Source organism: Oncorhynchus mykiss, chromosome 11 (assembly GCF_013265735.2).
Source record: "Oncorhynchus mykiss isolate Arlee chromosome 11, USDA_OmykA_1.1, whole genome shotgun sequence".
Lineage (NCBI taxonomy): Eukaryota > Metazoa > Chordata > Actinopteri > Salmoniformes > Salmonidae > Oncorhynchus > Oncorhynchus mykiss.
In genome coordinates, this window is record NC_048575.1 from 14,316,978 (window position 1) to 14,330,890 (window position 13,913).

General features: G+C 43.4%; 1 long non-coding RNA gene and 1 pseudogene across 1 annotated transcript; both read left to right on the plus strand.

The window, feature by feature from the left end:
* The first annotated feature begins 1,764 nt into the window (after nucleotides 1-1,764).
* On the plus strand, nucleotides 1,765-4,593 carry LOC118936448. Its single transcript, XR_005034574.1, has 3 exons — nucleotides 1,765-2,368; nucleotides 4,001-4,112; nucleotides 4,569-4,593. It is a non-coding gene; the product is annotated as an uncharacterized LOC118936448 (long non-coding RNA).
* A 221-nt stretch (nucleotides 4,594-4,814) lies between these two features.
* On the plus strand, nucleotides 4,815-12,513 carry LOC110536553 (annotated as a pseudogene).
* Nucleotides 12,514-13,913: the final 1,400 nt, after the last annotated feature.

The window sequence follows — 13,913 nt, forward strand, 5'->3', positions numbered from 1 at the left end:
ATTATCAAAATCCATAAAAGAGCTGTTAAATTCTACAACCACCTAAAAGGAAACAATTCCCAAACCTTCCATAACAAAGCCTTCACCTATAGATAAATAAACCTAGAAAAGAGCCTCCTAAGCAAGCTGGTCCTGGGGCTCTGTTCACAAACAGAAACAGACTCCACAGAGCCCCAGGACAGCAACACAACTACCTTTATGAGCTTGTACAGAATACACATAATTGAAATACTCCTTTGACTGATCTGATTGATTATTTAGCATCTTATAGCATCTAGCATGAAAAATGACTCACCTAACATGTACTGACTTTCTAATTATTGAACATACTATAACAATTTGCAGTTGCAAGTTTACCAAATATTTATTAGGTTTAGAATGGGAGTACACCACATATAAATTCCTTAACTTGATTTTGAGAAATGGAGGAAATTGAAAATGTTTTCGAACAGCAGTCAATATGCACAAATGTCTTGTTGTGTAGTAAGTAGTATATGGTTACAATTTAGTTGGGCGCAATGATTGGCAGCACGAAAGACGGCGAGAGACAGCCAAACAAAGATTTGTTTAACTAACCCAAGATAGACCAGAGCCTGTCGTTTCCAATCGAAGCAAATTAATCATGGTGTGCAAAACAAGCAAGGATGTGGGCAGAGCCAGTGAGCTAGTGAGATCCTATTGGCGCGTCCGCTAGGGAACGCCTACTCAATTGCGCGTGTGCGATAACTCAATTCGCCCTTGCACTCCTTCGAAACAACGCTTTAAAAAAAAAACATTGGCAAAGTCTACACAACGCAGTCAACTATGTGTTTTACAGATTCTAGTTTTGGAAAACTGTATGGAGATCAAATGTTTAATCGATGAGTAAATTTGCAGAATGTCGGCCAAAATCCATCTCGCTCCATCTTCTCTCACTTTTGGCCACTGCAATTCCTCTCATCACCGTATTTGGTAGTGAGCGGAAACAACAACCAGATGCTTCACATTTAAACATCCGGTGAAATATCTGGCTCATTGTTCTATCTGTGGCCAATTGAGGGACTACGATGAAACTGATATTTTTATTTAAATAATAACAACAATCGCTGCTGGCAATACTGGGGTGGTGGTAAACACACCGGGAACAGTCTCCAAACTCTTGACGTCTCCAAACACTGCATGAGGCTTTAGGTGGAATACCGCTGAACTCAGACGGGTGGACTACTCACACCCCTCCGCCGGACCTGTCCTCATCTATCCCCAGCTATGGAACCTCGCAAACTGGCTGCCATACAGTATTGATGTCGGTACGGGTGTCAGTTTCCCATTCTGGTATTCGGTCGCTGTGTCTTCCAGAGGCAGGTGATGAGTCAGTCCGTCTCCAGCTCTGTATGGACCCCGGGAAGACCGAGGAATTCCGTCTCATGCTACGGGACACTAGCGGAACAACGGATCGGAGTGTGATAAGACAGCACGATGTTTTCATTATTACCAAGCAGGCAGGCAGGCATGGATGTACAGAAGGTTTTGCCATTACACTATTACATTACCCATGGGCTCATTTAGCTCATTTTGCACCACAGTATCTCTACTTGCACATCCATCTTTTGCACATCTACCATTCCAGTGTTTAATTGCCATATTGTAATTACTTCACCACCATGGCCTATTTATTGCCTTAACTCCCTTATCTTCCCTCATTTGCACTCACTGTATATATACTTTTTTTTTCTTTTTTTTTCTACTGTATTATTAACTGTATGTTTTGTTTATTCCATGTGTAACTCTGTGTTGTTGTATGTGTCGAACTGCTATGCTTTATCTTGGCCAGGTCGCAGTTGCAAAGGAGAATTTGTTCTCAACTAGCCTACCTGGTTAAATAAAGGTGAAATAAAAATAATAAAAATGCTTAATTTGACAGGCATTCATTGAACTGTCAGTTATTTGAAACAGATCATTAATAGTAAAACAAATAGTTGAACTACATTCTTGTCATCAAACATTCCCGCTAGGTTTATATAGGCTGTACATTACTGCTATGCTGTCCAATCTCTTCCAAAAACAGCTCCAACATGACATCAGTACAAGAACTACAGTCATTATACTACCAGGGAACAAACACTGGTAGGTGGCCAATTTCAGTGTGATAAAATGAGCTTCACTTTTATTCTCTCATGTCTTCCAGTCCATTGCAGAGTTTGACCTGAGGTGCTACACTATGAGGTGAAGTCGGCAAAATGCCACGAGGTGAGTTTGGCCATGCCCCCTCATGACCACATCAGCTTCAACTTCCACTGCCAGCAGGAGGCTCAGGAGTGGGCCACCGTGGTGATGTCATCACTCAGAGAGGCACATAGGGGTCAGTCACCACCTACAGTGGCAAGAAAAAGTATGTGAACCCTTTGGAATTACCTTGATTTCTGCATAAATTGGTCGTCAAATTTGATCTGATGTTCATCTAAGTCATGACAATAGCCAAACAGTGTGCTTAAACTAATAACACACACATTCTTGTATTTTTCTTGTCTATATTGAATACCTCATTTAAACATTCAGAGTGTAGGTTGAAAAAAGTATGTGAAGCCCTAAGCTAATGGCTTCTCCAAAAACTAATTGGAGTTAGCTAACCTGGAGTCCAATCAATTAGATGAGACTGGAGATGTTGGTTAGAGCGGCCTTGCCCTATAAATAACACACAAAATGTGAGTTTACTATTCACAAGAAGCATTGCCTGATGTGAACCATGCCTCGAACAAAAGAGATCTCAGAAGACCTAAGATTAAGAATTGTTGACTTGCATAAAGCTGGCAAGCTTTACAAAAGTATCTCTAAAAGCCTTGATGTTCATCAGTCCACGGTAAGACAAATTGTCTATAAATTGAGAAAGTTCAGCACTGTTGCTACTCTCCCTAGGAGTGGCCGTCCTGCAAAGATGACTGCAAGAGCACAGTGCAGAATGCTCAATGAGGTTAAGAAGAATCCTAGAGTGTCAGCTAAAGACTTACAGAAATCTCTGGAACATGCTAACATCTCTGTTGACGAGTCTATGATATATAAAACATTAAACAAGAGTTGTGTTCAAGGGAGGACACCACGGAAGAAGCCACTGCTGTCCAAAAAAACATTGCTGCACTTCTGAAGTTTGTAAAAGTACACCTGGATGTTCCACAGCTTTACTGGCAAAATATTCTGTGGACAGATGAAACTACAGTTGTGTTGTTTGGAAGGAACACACAACACTATGTGTGGAGAAAAAAAGGCACAGCACACCAACATCAAAACCTCATCCCAACTGTAAAGTACGGTGGAGGGAGCATCATGGTTTGGGGCTGCTTTGCTGCCTCAGGGCCTGGACAGCTTGCTATCATCGACATAGAAATGAACTCCCAAGTTTGTCAACATTTTGCAGGACAATGTTAGGCTATCTGTCCCCCAATTGAAGCTCAACAGAAGTTGGGTGATGCAACAGGATAATGACCCAAAACACAGAAGTAAATCAACAACCGAATGGCTTCAACAGAAGAAAATACGCCTTCTGGAGTGGCCCAGTCCTAGTCCTGACCTCAACCCGATTGATATGCTGTGGCATGACATCAAGAGAGCAGTTCACACCAGACATCCCAAGAATATTGCTGAACTGAAACAGTTTTGTAATGAGGAATGGTCCAAAATTCCTCCTGACCATTGATTGTGCAGGTCTGATGCGCAAACCTCGTTTGGTTGAGGTTATTGCTGCCAAAGGAGGGTCAACCAATTATTTAATTCTAGGGTTCACATACTTTTCCCACCCGCACTGTGAATATTTACACGGTGTGTTAAAAAAATACATGAAAATGTATAATTGTTTGTGTGTTATTAGTTTAAGCAGACTATTTGTCTATTGTGACCTAGATGAGGATCAGATCAAATTTTATGACCAATTTATGCAGAAATCCAGTTATTTCCAAAGGGTTCACATACTTTTTTTGCCACTGTATCTCTGTTCTCTCTGACCTGTTTGTCCACTGAATTCTCTTCCTAGCCTTCCTGTGCCCTAATAACCCGAGTCCTCTCCTCGTCTCCTGACCCCTCAGTGGCAGCCAGCCCTCCCACCGATGACAGACAGCTGCCTCTGGAGGCCTTACCACGCACAGGTAGCCCTACACAATATGATTGCATTATGGGAATTAAGCTGAGAATCAGATTTTTCACTTTAAAATGTATACCAAATGAAAAGCTATGATTGAAAAGTTAAACTATACAACTTTATATGATGGAACAAAAAGCACTGCCCGTCATTCTGTTACCAAACTTTGCATCTGTACTCTTCTTCAAGTAAATGCGTCTTTATAACATTTTCTGTGGAAATTGTTAAAAGTAGTCCTTGTGCATATTGTAGAGTTTGTTTGACTTTTCAATCATTGGTTTTCGTTTGGCATACATTTTAAAGTGGCATTGGAGTGTAGGCATAATTTCGAATTGCCCTTGTGCTTCATGTGAATACTTAATAGCGGTTGTGTGTACATTAGTAGATAGGCCTAGTTTCTACCCTTTTCAATGGCTCACTGTCCCTGCCTCTTGGTTTCTTCCTTGTCTCCACTGGTCTGTAGAGGAGATGTGTGCTGAACTGACCAGGGTCATCGAGGCTGGTGACTTCCAGGCGGCCTCCATCTACGCTGCCGCCCTAGCTCATCAGCAGGCAGGGCTGAAGATCCAGCCCTCTGAGAGGAGCTACGGAGACACAGAGCTTATGGAGAGAGTTAAGAGCACTAGAGCTCCTGGGTAGAAGAAGAGAAAGTTATTGAAGAATTCAGAATATAACTTTGTAAGACAGGAAATGCATATTTTAGGAGTTGATGACGATTGTATATTTTTGTGAAAGCTTGGCTGTAGTGGTCGAGGATTCTTCATCTTCCTGTTGTGTCACGGTGAAAGTGTTCCCCCACACGACCATTGACCTGCTGCTTGAGTATTGCAGTCTGAACAGCTTAAACAATGTCTATACATTTTTTTTAAAGTTTAAATTTAAATTCAGTCCTCTATAAAATGTATTTAGCTATAAAATAGTTTTAACATGAGAACCTTTCTGTCAACGTTTACTTGTCTTTCTGTCTGTCCCTCTGTCTCCTAGGTATTCCTGGAGTATGGCTTCCATACGTGGGTGCAGCGCTGGGTCATCGGCCAGTGTCTGTGCCGAGCAGCGCTCTCTGGCATCATATTGGGTGCGCAGGGATGGAGACACGGCCTTCCTGTACCTCCTCTCCGCCTGCCAGGCCCGTCTCACATGGCAGCTGCTCCAGCAGGACCAGGAGAGTACCCTCCTCACCCGTGCTACCCCACCTCACGGGCCCCCCAGCAACTGCCCCACATCCCAGGACTGGAGGGGTTACAGCACCCTGCCACTCAGACTGAGCCACAGCAGCAAGGGTGAGACTGCTAAACACGCACCCACCATTGACATAAGGACCCATTGTTGGCACCCTCCTGACCAAGCGTTGTTCCTGTAGGTTCAAATGGAACAGGGCCAAATGGAGCAGGGGCAGAGAGGCTGAACATCAGTGAAATCAAATACCTCATCAACCTGGAGATGCCACAACTCAATGATGCACTTAGTCCCAAGAAATAAGGCCCTCAGGTACACACAAGCTCAGTACAATACCCCTTGGTAATAATTGAATAACTATTTGACTCGGCTTAATGGATTTTACCCTCAACATAACTGATACATACCTAGATGCTGTAAGTTGACATACAGTAGATATCCATCTACACACCTGCAAAGACGCTCTTGCTGTGTCTCGGGGTTGGGCCTGCCCCTCTTGTACGTACATAAACAAGCCCATGCGGCCTGGCTGTGAGATCTGCAGTACAGACCGTCCAGAGTTCTACTGTTCCTGGAAGCCACAAACCAGACCCTCTGGAGTCCACCGCATACAGCAGGAGGAAGAAACTGTCCAACAGTACCAGCAGGTAGGATGGTTTTAAGCTCAGACAGATCCACACCCACACACTCCCTCACTCATACACGTAAACACATTCAAATAGTGCTGATGCAAGCTGTCAGACCGTGCCGAACAGGACAGGTAGGACTCTCTGATGTAGACACACACATGCACACTCTTGCACGTACACAGTGGAAAGTGAATGACTGTAGTTGAAAGGTTTATTAAGGGAAAGGCTTAGTAGGATAATGTGAGGGTTGAGATGACATGGGAAGGTAGGATGGGCTCTCAAAGGCTGACTCTTTTCTGTCTCTCTGTATTTTTAAGGGAGAAGAGAGCTGGGGGGGGGGGGCGCGGGTGCTCAAAACGAGTCCCTACTGGAAAACTTGGACCAGGACTACTGACTCACACGCTCCACGTATCATCACAGAAAGAGACTCGCACGCTCCACGTATCATCACAGAAAGAGACTCGCACGCGCCACGTATCATCACAGAAAGAGACTCGCACGCGCCATGTATCATCACAGAAAGAGACTCGCACGCGCCACGTATCATCACAGAAAGAGACTCGCACGCTCCACGTATCATCACAGAAAGAGACTCGCACGCGCCACGTATCATCACAGAAAGAGACTCGCACGCGCCACGTATCATCACAGAAAGAGACTCGCACGCGCCACGTATCATCACAGAAAGAGACTCGCACGCGCCACGTATCATCACAGAAAGAGACTCGCACGCGCCACGTATCATCACAGAAAGAGACTCGCACGCTCCACGTATCATCACAGAAAGAGACTGACACACACTTTCTATATTTTTCAGCTGTAACACAATGTACCCTTCTCTTCAACCCATGCAGTCTCTCAAGCTACTGAGCAATAGTCATTTGTCTTACGACACAACCTCAGTGACTACATTACATGACAGAATTGTGGCTACCTACCCTCTGACCATGTTTGAAACAAATACTGTATGTCTAAGCAAATGAAAGCATTTTTTGTTCATCTTTTTATATAGGACATTGTTCAAGGTGCTATTTTTGCATGTTTATAATAAATATTGTAACTACTGCAAGTCCATGTAGGCCATTTTTGCAGTGTGTCAACCACTTGAAACCTGTTTCAGAGAGGGAAAACAACTCTGCTGTGTTGCCCACTCTGTTCCTGTTTGTTTCAGTCTGGGTCATGAAGTTCAAAACACATTGAAAACTAACAGCAATTAAAGTTAACTCTCAATGCACAATTTCATTAATAATGAATGCATTTTGACTGAAAGTAGAACAAAAAACATCTTATTGAATTTAAAATGTGTATTTAACTAATTAAGCAAGTAAAATGCTGTTTGAATAAAATGAATGCCTGTGTGTTCATTGTGTTTTTGTGGATCCTCACCTCCCCAGGCTACAGAAGCAGAGTGGAGAGAGAACTTTGCCCTGCTGATAATGCTAGATGGGAAGGACCCGGTGCCCAACCCAGAGGCTGTGGACTGACTGTATGATCTGTTATCCGGACTTACAGCCTGGGGAAGGAGTCCTGCTCAGAGAGCCTCTCCACTGTTTCTGAGGGTAACACACAACATAGTGACCCTACCCCTAGTGACTCTATTGAATATACCCCTATTGACCCTACCCCTAGTGAGCATAGTGACCCCTAGTAACCCAAACCCTAGTGAACCTACCCCCAGTGACCCTACCCCTATTGAACCAACCCCTGGTGACCCTACCCCTAGTGACCTTACCCCTAGTGACCCTACCCCTAGTGAACCTAGTGACCCTACCCCTAGTGAAATGAGTGACCCTACACCTAGTGACCCTACCCCCAGTGACCCTAACCCTAGTGACTCTACTGAATATACCCCTATTGACCCTACCCCGAGTGACCGCCTAGTTACCCGAGTGACCCCCTACATGTCAATTGCACGCTCCCTAAAAACTTGAGACATCTGTGGCGTTGTGACACAACTGCTTATTTTAGTGGCCTTTTATTGCCCCCAGCACAAGGTGCACCTGTACAGTACCAGGATGACCTGACAGCCCATTCTGTTTAATCAGCTTCTTGCTATGCCACACCTGTCAGGTGGATTATCTTGGCAAAGGAGAAATGCTCACTAACAGGGATTCAAACACATGTGTGCACAACATTTAGCGAGAAATAAGATTTTTGTACATATGGAACATTTCTGAGATCTTTTATTTCAGCTCATGGGAACAACACTTCACATGCTGCCTTTATATTTTTGTTCAGTATACTTAAACATACTAGCTACTTAAGATGGTACATTGGATATTATAGACATTCTGTATAACACACTAGCTAATGCAGACCAGAAAACTCTGGACGGTGTGTCTACGAGGACACAGTCAACGTGTTCCACTGCCCCATCTGCAACAAGCACAACTGCTTGCTCTGCAAGGTACACACATCACATTTACCAATTATTGCAAACAAAATGGATTTGAAAAGACCACCTCCTCTACTTTACCCTCTCTCTCTCAGGCGATCCATGAAGAGATGGACTGTAAACAGTACCAGGATGACCTAACAGCCATGCTGAGAATGACTCAGCAGCCTGCAGAACCAGAGATCTGCTCAAGGTGACACACAATCAGACACTTTTACATGTACTTTATACCTGTAGATTGATTTCAACAAGCATTGAAGACAAGTGGAAGGAATGTTAGGGTTTTCAGGTAGTTAGACTTTTCTCATATCATATTCACAGAAAATAACCCTCTCTCAGACCCTGGTCTTCTCCAGGGAGGCCTTGCACTGCCCTCAGTGCATTATTATTGTGCAGAAAAATGAGGGCTGTGATTGGCTGCGTTGCACTGTCTGTCACACCGAGATCTGCTCGGTCACCAGAGGGCGTCCCTGGGGGCCAGGGGTAAGAGCCCGCCTCTCCTGTCTCTCTCTGCCACATTCAGTCAAGCTCTGCTTGGTTGTGCTTCACTGCTCACCTCTAATGCAGAGATTTCCCATCTGTGTCTGCTACCGGTCTGTGTTTCTGTTCCCCCTAAGGGTCCGGGTGACACCAGCAAGGGCTGCAACATCAACAACCAAAAGTGTCAGAACTGTCACTGAGAAAGACAATAAAGGATGTGTGTTGTGAGAGTCAGATAGGTAGCAAGTTAGAATGGTAGGAACCAGAAGCCAACGTTGACCATGCAGGACAAATGTGTATGTCACTCAAAGGATTGATGATCTCACTGCATGTTCAGCTCTGCACATTTCCTGTTTGTTTTTGATCTCCCTATAAAGTCATGCAATACTTTTCAGGGACACATTAAACTAAGTGTCATTCACCTTTTCAGCACTCAAAGCTAAAGTCTAATGCCAATGACGCAGCGTTTTGGGGTTGAAACAGAGCGTACTGTGTTCTGACCGGAAATAATGCAATTTTTCTGCTTAGAAACATAATAAAAATAATCTGTTTCAAACTACATTGCGCTGTGTGTCAATTAATAGCCATTTTGGAAGTACATGAGTGTTCATGTGAAATGAATACTTTGGCATGTTCTGTTTTTGTCCTGAATGAATAATGCAAGGCTCTGTCACATAGACCGGATGTGAATACTAAAGGTTCTGTTTATTACTCACTGGCTCCTATTACAAACTCATTATGAAGGCAGAGAAAACACTGTCTGTTTTCATGGAAGAATCTGTGGGATTGCTCAGGAACTGCTGGTGTGACATTGCCTTAACAGTGTGTCAAAGCTACTAAACACAAGGCCTCACAAGACTCATCTGAAGGTCCCTGGTACCAGTTGAAAAAATGAATGGGAGTATATATATATATATATATATGGAGACTTGTTTTTAATGCCAAAAATATGGGGTAAAATCAATAAATTCTTGATCTCTTTATCTCTCAGATATAGGAGAAACACAAGAACAATGTAGTGAATGTTATTAAATGCGTTTGTATGGGCTAATAGCAGTATAGTTCAAGGGGTCTTAAAATTCTAAATCAAATAGCTAAAGGATCCTTGGTAAAACAATTCCATATCAGTAGCTAGTAAAAAAAAAATGGGATTACATAATACAAATAGTTTGATTGCATAATTTTTTAAACATATTTTCTTCATTTATAAGTAGCGTACATATTATTTATTCGATGACACCTAAAAATCTATCTATCTATCTATCTATCTATCTATCTATCTACAATATATTTGACCTCAAATGCATAGTTTTGGCGCGAAATGCAACAATAAAAATTAAAGATAGCGAGTCGGCTCTTTCGACAATGTGACCCACGTTGAGGAAGGGGATTTTTATCGCGCTGTTGGGCTGGGAGCAGCCCCGCCGAAAGTGCAGGTCTGTGTGGGTCCAGAGATGGTTGAAGTCCCGAAAGCACGCAGGGGAGTTCCACCGTGTCGTTTAAGAGCTTCGACTATTTTGAGAGGAATTTCGAAGTTGATTTCGTCTGAACCGAAGCGAGTTGAATCACCTGCTCCAGATAGTTGGAGCCAGGATCGCCCGGATGGGTACCAACTACCGGGAGTTAGTTGAACGCGTGGCGATTTGTCCCCGGTAAGCTAAATTCTAGTGAATGTTTAAAGCCTTTGATACCGTAATTGATTGATATTAGATATATTTTATGTGCAACCAAGCTCGCCAAAGGGCTCTGTAGTTAAAAGCCCCTATGTGACATATGTATTTTTACAGAATGTTTATTAGGACTATAGCTTTCCCCAAAGTTGGTTTAAAATCCTTTTTCATGATGCAATGTTACCAAATGAAAATAACGTCCGGGTGCCTTCTGCCCTGATGAAGGTAGGCTAGTCTTCTCCAGGACCCATTGTTGTTCAAGACAGTAAGTCATTCATCAGAACCCTTTGGGGAAAAGGTTATACTTGGAACCAAAAATGGTTCTTCAAATGGTTTTCCCATGGGGACAGCTGGAGAACCCTTTTAGGTACTAGATAGGAAAAACGGTGGTAAGTGTTAGGCTGGGATACAGTTTATTGATAGTCATAGATTGAATTGTACTGTTTCAAGGCATTGTTAATGATGGTTTATGAGTATTACAATATAATTAGTAGAGCATAATAAACTAATGTAGTGGAATATGTGGGTGGAATTTCAAGTTACACACTATTTTTAATTATATTTCAGATTATTGGTGACAGGAGACTCCTACAGGACCATAGGATTCAGCTTCGGAGTTGGACGGTCCACGGTGGCAGGCATTGCCCCCTCTGTGGCACAAGCCATTTGGGACTGTAGTTGGTGAATACATGCCTGTCCCCAAGGAGGAAGACTGGAGGACCATCGCTGACTAGATCCTGGAGAGGTGGAATTTCCCCAACTGTCTTGGCTCCATTGCTGGGAAATGTAGTAATCCAGGCTCCACCGTACTTGAGTTCGCAAGTCTACAACTACAAGGGTACATATTCAGTTGTACTCTTGGCTGTTGTAGATGCCTTCTACTGTTTCCGTGTTGTCGATGTTGGTGTTTACGGCAAGGGAAGTGATGGCGGGACCCTCCGGGACTCTGCCTTCGGCCAGGCACTTCAGGATGGCACCCTGGAGATTCTACCACCTGCATCACTCCCTGGGGCGGAAGACCTGGGACCTGTTCCCCACGTCTTCGTCAATGACGAGGCCTTCCTTTGAGACACAACCTCATGAGGCCCTACATCTTCACTGCTCTGACAAAATGCAGGTGGAGAAAAAAAACAATTAGGAAGAGAATGTGTTTTTACTTTCATCTTGTCTTAGATCTGTAAAGGTGTCAGGAAGAAATTAGCAGATTAAGTCTAAATGAGATATTAATAAACAAATGAAACAACTGACTATAAAAACACAATATAAGTATTCAAGTACAGGAAAGAACGTGACAGGTATGTGTGTGGTAAAAATGTAGAAAAAAATGAAAACTATTGAAAGAGTTGTGTATGTGCATGTAAAAATGGCACAACTGCAGACAGATACAGGCACTACTCATAAAGCCTAGACATAGTAGGGGAACTTCAGACATGGCCATAAAGAGAGGGCACTGGAGATCTGAGGGACAGAGAGGAGTGGAGGAGAGTGAATGTGTAGCCACAATACAGGTAAACACACATTTCACCTTTAGTCTTGTAAAAGAACAACAAGAGCATCTGAATTCTCCAGTGTGTCAGCTTCAATTCAGTCAATTTTCATGCAATCTATGTACAACTAATAATGAATGCTATCCTAAGTATTGAGAAACTACTAACAAGGACATAGTAAGCGGAATAAAATTGGAAAATCTCAATAGAGGACAGTTGGAAAATCTCAGTTGCATTTCCTTGATCCCTCGCATCCTCTGTCACGTTCTGACCTTAGTTCCTTTATTATGTCTTTGTGTTAGTTTGGTCAGGGTGTGAGTTGGGGTGGGTAGTCTATGTTCTTTTTTCTGTGTTGTATTTCTGTGTTTGGCCTGGTATGAGGCAGCTGTCGATCGTTGTCTCTGATTGAGAATCATACTTAGGTAGTCTGTTTTCCCCATTTTTGTTGTGGGTGATTGTTTTCTGTTTGGTGTGTATTCCTTTCAGAACCTTTTCGTTCTCGCGCGTTATTATTTTAGTCATTTCAGTGTTCAGCTTATTTTGTGTATTAAAATGAACACTTACCACGCTGCACCTTGGTACTCTTCTCCTTCCACCAACGAGAAGCGTTACATCCTCTCGCCTCACCTCCCGCTCAAAACCCATTGGAGGACAACCAGACAAGTCTCCTCTTCCTGTCCTTCCTTTGAGCTGATCGGCTAAATTTACTCCATCTCTGGAAGGGAAGATAAAAACAACACATACAAGCATCACATAATATAACACAATAAAAGGTGAGATTTATGTTAACTAAATACTGCTTGTATACATACTGTAGTTAGTGACATAAATATTGGAACAGTGTGGTAAAGTTGGTCATTCTTGCTGTTTACTCATGGAATTTGTATTTCAGATAAAAAGATGAATATGACTGGCAAATATTTAGACAGCAAACTGTTTTAGGATATTTTCTAACCCAGAAACAACAGCTATACATTAGCCTCATATTAATCCTTTGATCTGAAATACCAATTAGCCTACATAAAAATGACCTACTTTACTGTCGCAATACTTATAACACTACTTGTGTTGTGGAGGGAAAAAAAGTACCATTGAACTCGGCATCGAAAGCAGCTGATGAATTTGAACCTTTTCTTTGCTGAGACAGTCTCTTCAGGGTTGGCACCAGACTCATGGCAAAGAGGGTATCTTCATCCTCCTTCCTGTGAGTATCAGGTTGGGCTGCACCCCCCTCGACGGCCTCGTTTGTCTCCACGGCCACATCCTGTTCAACAAGGTCCTCAGTGACTTCCGTGAGGGTCATGATAATCTCAGGTGGTCCTAGATCCAGAGATGCTTCCTCCATTTCATCATCTTCCATGGCTGCAGACGTTGTAGAGGGTCTCGCTACACACCGGTGGTGGTCATACTTGTGGATGATGTAGACGTTGTAGAGGGTCTCGCTACACACCGGTGGTGGTCATACTTGTGGATGATGTAGACGTTGTAGAGGGTCTCGCTGCACCGGTGGTGGTCATACTTGTGGATGATGTAGACGTTGTAGAGGGTCTCGCTGCACCGGTGGTGGTCATACTTGTGGATGATGTAGACGTTGTAGAGGGTCTTGCTGCACCGGTGGTGGTCATACTTGTGGATGATGTAGACGTTGTAGAGGGTCTCGCTGCACCTGTGGTGGTCATACTTGTGGATGATGTAGACGTTGTAGAGGGTCTCGCTGCACCGGTGGTGGTCATACTTGTGGATGATGTAGACGTTGTAGAGGGTCTCGCTGCACCGGTGGTGGTCATACTTGTGGATGATGTAGACGTTGTAGAGGGTCTCGCTGCACCGGTGGTGGTCATACCTGTGGATGATGTAGACGTTGTAGAGGGTCTCGCTACACACCGGTGGTGGTCATACTTGTGGATGATGTAGACGTTGTAGAGGGTCTTGCTGCACCGGTGGTGGTCATACTTGTGGATGATGTAGACG